The sequence below is a fragment of the Dioscorea cayenensis genome, chromosome 19 (assembly GCF_009730915.1).
Source record: "Dioscorea cayenensis subsp. rotundata cultivar TDr96_F1 chromosome 19, TDr96_F1_v2_PseudoChromosome.rev07_lg8_w22 25.fasta, whole genome shotgun sequence".
Lineage (NCBI taxonomy): Eukaryota > Viridiplantae > Streptophyta > Magnoliopsida > Dioscoreales > Dioscoreaceae > Dioscorea > Dioscorea cayenensis.
This window is the reverse complement of record NC_052489.1, coordinates 7,589,559-7,595,331: the sequence shown is the minus strand read 5'-3', so window position 1 is coordinate 7,595,331 and position 5,773 is coordinate 7,589,559. Positions and strand designations below refer to the sequence as shown.

At 44.4% G+C, this 5,773-nt stretch overlaps 1 non-coding gene across 1 annotated transcript; it reads right to left on the bottom strand.

Moving 5' to 3' along the window:
• Positions 1-2,626: 2,626 nt before the first annotated feature.
• Positions 2,627-2,733, bottom strand: LOC120250807. The gene has a single exon (XR_005533143.1). It is a non-coding gene; the product is annotated as a small nucleolar RNA R71 (small nucleolar RNA).
• Between the last annotated feature and the right edge of the window lie 3,040 nt (positions 2,734-5,773).

Sequence of the window (5,773 nt, the reverse complement as noted above, 5' to 3'; positions counted from 1 at the left end):
CATCATCTTCTGAGACACACATTAACAAGGAGAAAAGACAGCCCTGTAATGGTAAGTCATAGAGATTTGGAGTACTTTCTTAGTATGGTTGATAAGTGTTTGTGCGATATGAATGCGAAGCATTCTTTCCTTATGTTAAGCATTACCTTTCTCGGGTTTTTACACTAATATGTGTGTTTTTATGTTACTTTTAAGCAGGTAGGGTTGTGAGGCCGATTATGAAGGAAAGAAGCCAATGTGGATCAGAATACACCGATTTTGGAGGAAATCTTGCTAAGGTTCAAACGAGAAAACATAGGTCAGGTGTGAGATGCTAGAATGTGTGCCAACTTCCTCGTATTTGAGTTAGCACAACCATTTGGAGGGGCACAAGGGCAGTCATACTCAAGCATTCCGACTTATGCATATAGAATAAGATCTCCACCAACTTTTCCATCATTGAAGAAGCAAAGCGATCTACGACGTGAACGTGTGCCCGTTTGCGTTACCTCGATGAGAGTATGGATTCGGGAAGTATTTCAGGACTGATGCTGTAGCAGAACACTGCAGCAACACTGTAGTAAAGTACTGTAGTAGCACTTTTCACAGCCGGCCGAGAAAGCTATAGAACAGAGAATCCACATGGGCATGTGGAATTTCCACACGCCCGTGTGAAAAATCCACAGGGGCGTGTGTATCCCCGATTCCAGCCCTATTTAAAGCCGATTCAGCCCCGTTTTCAGCATTCTTTTCTCCGTCTTTTCCCCAACTTGAGGGAGGGCTTTGGCTAGGGTTTTGAGAGGTATTGGCTAGGGTTTTGGAGAGGTTCTACGGCTCCGACATCGCACATCATTTGGAAGAAGGTTATTGGGAGAGCATTCTTCGGCACCGATTCGGCGAAGTGTATCCTAGGCCGGACAAAGGACCCTTTGCGACGAGTAGAGGACTCTCCACAAGACCATTGACATGACTATCGAGGGGGTTTTCTATGGATTCATTGCTTTTACATTCTATTTCTTTGATTGTAATTAGCTCCATGGAGAGCTAAACCCCTAGTGGGTACTTGGGTATTTGTGAACCCTAGGATGTATTCGTTTCATTGAATCTCTTTATTATGCTTTCAATTAATTGATGTTTATTGTGAGTTCCAACCTTGAATACTTGATTGTTTGAATACTACCCTAGAGTGACACTAGGTTTGAGAGTTCTTGTTGGTAACCTTATGAGTGAGTGACACACCACGAGTGTTAGATAAAACTAGGTTGGAGAGGGTTGAGAGGATGAGTCAAGAGGTACAGGAGCGTCCCCTTTCCCTTCCGATGTGTTAGATTCTACTTCCGTTCCTCGAGTTCTTTGCGGCCACAATAGAGTGAATGGTCTAATGGATGACCTTCCGCTGGGGCTTAGTTGCGGGTGCAATGGAGTGAAGCGTAGAAGTGATCTTAGTATCTAGGGCTTAATTGTGGTTAGGGACCTTCCACTTGGACCAAAGGGTTAGGTCTATAATTAGGAAGAGATTTATCACTTGGAATCCCTAGAGCTCATTGCAATTCTATGCGAGTGCGAGGTTGAGAGGTTATCCAATCTCTCCTCCGGGACATGTATAGAGTTAGGCATGGTTGACCTTAGATTTGGGATTATGTAATTAAGGATTTTCACGACTCACTATTGCATTAATTAGGAAGCATAATAGAGGGTTCTTGCACTTGAAACGATTGTCCTAGGCGGAGCAATATGCGGGTACCCCATCTTTATCGATTGCATTACCTTCTCCTTTACTTGTGCTCTCTTACTTGTTGTTTTTACTTTTGAGAATTGAATCATTGTCACATATATCACTATTCACTTTTCACATAGTTAAGAAGCGAATTAAGTATTTTTATTCCCTACTCCATGTGGATACGATACCCACTCATCCGGGATTATTACTTCGACAAACCCGTGTACTTGCGGGATATAAGCAAGGGGACCTTGTCAATTTTTTGGCGCCGTTGCTGGGGAGTAGGCGTTTAGAGATACTTTGCACTTTCTTTTCTTAGCTATTTTACCATACATTCTATTTCATATTTTCTTATTCTATTATCGTTCTGATTTCTTTTTCTTTCTTTTTGGGTGCAGCTCCAGGTTATGACCCGAGGGAACACCTCAATATTGATTGAAGGAGATCCCGAGCTTGAACGTACACTTAGAAAAAAGGGAAAGAGCCTGTGCAAGAACAGTCTAATCTAGCTGATTTGGAAGTGGAAGAATCTGAAAACATGGCAGAACAGAATGAGCAACAGTGAACATTATCCGATTATGCCAGACCTTCAGTTTGGGGACACAATCGAGTATTGTGCGTCCCCCTATTATAGCTCAAAACTTTGAGCTGAAGCCGGCATTCATCCACATGTTACAGCAATCCGCACAATTCAATGGTTTGGCTGATGAGGATCCAAACAGTCATATAGATAGTTTTCTTGAGGTGTGTGATATGCTGAAGATAAACGGGGTGACGGATGATGCCATCAAGTTGCGAGCCTTCCCATTTTCCTTAAAGGGGAGAGCGAAGCAGTGGCTACACTCATTACTTAGAGCATCAATTACCACATGGAAGGAGATGGTAGAAGCTTTTCTTGCCCGTTATTTCCCTCCCAGAAAATCCGTGAAGCTTACGAATGAGATCTCATCCTTTGTTCAGTTGGAATTGGAGTCTCTATTTGAGACATGGGAAAGGTTCCAGGAGCTCCTGAGAAAGTGCCCGCAACACGGATTTCCAAAGTGGATGATTGTTCAGACCTTTTGTAACGGTTTGAACCCGAGTACAGGGGAACTCTTGGATGCGGCAGCAGGAGGTACCTTAGGTAGCAAAACCCCCAATGAGGCCCTTCAGGTAATTGAAGAAATTGGGTTAAACAACTACCAATGGAATGCTAGGGAGAAGAAAAAGGTGGCCGGTCTCCATGAGATAGATGCAATAACTTCATTGGCGGCTCAAGTGGAAAATTTTAGTAAGAAGTTAGATCTTCTAACTTCAAATAGAGTAGTGGCCGTGACGAATTGCAACGGGTGTGGTGGAGGACATGCTCCCTCCGATTGCCCGATCTCTATTGGTGATGTATCTTTAGTGGAGAACGTTGATTTTGTAGGTAATGGCATGAGACCTCAAGGAAACCCATATAGCAATACCTACAATCCGGGTTGGAAGAATTATCCCAATTTCTCATGGAGCAATCAGGGTCAACCAAAGGCCATGGGGCCACCGGGTTTCCAACCACAACAACAAGCCCCGCATGTGGAAAACAGAGTTTCAGGTTTGGAAACCCGAATGAATGATTTGGAGAAGGCCTTGACTAGATTTGTGCAATCTGCAAATACAAGGTTTGAATCAATTGAGGCCACACTTCACAACCACACCGCCTCTTTACATAACCTTGAAAATCAAGTGGGGCAAATTGTGAAGTCTCTCTCTGACAGGCCACATGGAAGCTTGCTAAGCAATACAGAGACCAACCTTAGAGAGCAGGTGAAGACGATCACTTTGAGAAGTGGTCATGAGGTTGAAGGTAAGCTTCTGAGTGAGATGCCAAAAGAACACGCACCCGAGGTTATAGAGGTAGAAGAGGGAACAAGCAAAGAGAAGGAGGTGACACACCCACCTTTCAAGCCAAGAATCCCTTATCCCTCTAAATTGAAGAATGACCAAGGGGATGAACAGTACAAGAAGTTCCTGAGTTTGTTCAAGCAACTCGACATCAATATTCCTTTTGTTGAGGCATTAGCCCAAATGCCTAAGTATGCGAAGTTCTTGAAAGACTTGTTGACCAACAAGAGGAAGTTGGAGGAAAGTGCTTCGGTGGTTCTAGATGCTTCATGCTCGGCGGTGTTGCAAAGGAACATGCCGAGCAAGAAGAAATACCCGGGAAGCTTCATCATTCCGTGTAGCATTGGCAATATGGGTGAAGAAATGGCATTGGCAGACTCAGTGGCCAGCATCAACGTTATACCATACACCTTCTTTTGAAAGTTAGGCTTCGGTGAGCCTAGACCCACTCGGATGACTTTGCAATTGGCGGACCGAACGGTGAGACATCCGAGGGGTATCATCGAAGATGTACATGTCAAGGTGGACAAGTATATATTTCCTATAGACTTTGTGGTGCTAGATGTCGATGAGGATGTGGATGTACCCTTAATACTTGGGAGGCCGTTCTTATGGACTTCCAAGGCGTTGATTGACATGAACGGCAGAGAGCTAACTTTGAGAGTTGGAGATGACAAGCTCACATACCGCCTTGCTGAAGCCATGCGGTATTCTCTTTATTTTGATGACACTTTATATTTTCTAGACACTACTGATGAGATTGTTGATTAATACATGCAAGAAATGTTCAATCCGGACCCGTACGAGGGTATGTTCGACCAAAAGGAGGATTATGAAGAAGTAATGATGCTTGGTTCGATGGAAGAAGTCCCATCTACAACGGGGATCTTGAAGAAGGTGCTTCGGAAAATGAAGAGGGCTAGGAGACGCCACCGGAAACGCTCCAAGGCTATTGAAGACGTACGTGAACTGAAGAAGTTAGATGAACCATTGCTAGGTGGCCCCAAGCCCGATAACACACCCTCTACCTTCAAGAGATTGTGCTCATCATACTTCCAAGTCATGGGTAAGACGGCAACATTCATCTATGAGCCCCCGTGAGGTAAGACAAGGTACGTCAAACTTAGTGACATTAAACGGGCGTGCGGAACACTTAGGAATTTTCTTGGATGTCTGGAGAAGCCACAGGGGCGTGCGGCTGCCCCTGTGGGTCGGGCGCACGGGCGTGGGTATTTTCCACATACCCATGAGAGCTTTCAGAGTCGAAAGGGCATTTTTCCTGAGAGCGCACAGGGGCGTGCACCTGCCCCTGTGCAGTTTTCCTATGGAGACTCACGGGCATGTGTAATTCCGCACGCCCGTGGGAATGAGCAGAATTCCAAGAGACGCGAATTTTTCTTTAAAAATCCTTGCAATTTCTCTTCCTCTTCATCTTCAACCACCCGAAAACCGCTCCTGATTAATTTCCTGGCCGTTGATCGTTGTGTTACGGGATTTCAAGCAAATTTTCTTACCGAATTCAAGGTTTTCATACCTATCTTTTTCTTTTCTTTCGGTGAATCTTTAATCCTTCTTTTATTTGCCATTTCTTGTTTTAGTAAATTAAATGACTTGAGTTGCGGTAAATTTTTATTTAAAAGGGTTTATACATGTTCAGAGAGCATTTTAACAGGGTTTTACATTATATTTTTTGAAAATAGAAATGATATTGTGCGGTTTTTCACACCCTGCAGATCCACACGGGAGTGGATAATTTCCACAAGCCCGTGTGGAATTCTCCAGTATTCTATGACTGAGCATCTTTGATCATCTCTTGACTATTGCTTGCAGGCATGGCACCGCACGCGAAGAAGCAAGAAGGCAAGCGCCCTAGGGAACCTTCACCCGAGTTGGCACATATTACATTTCCGGATCTCGAGCATCAAGCTCGTTTTGAACGACTATCAGGGCTTAGGTTTGGCCAATCCCGTTTCGTGGACCTTAGTTTGTTAAACGGGGTCCAGTGGGGTAATGAGTTTGTTAGGGAGCTGGACTCGCTGATGGCTGTAGGAGGGTGGCAGAGGCTGTTGTCTATACGAGAGCCAGTTTTCTGACCGCTGACTTTGGAGGTGCTGGTGTCTTTTGAGTTTGTGGATGACATACAGTTTAGAGTGTTCGGTTGTCAATTTGCCATTAGCATTTCTGAGTTTTCCATTCGCATGGGTTTGTACG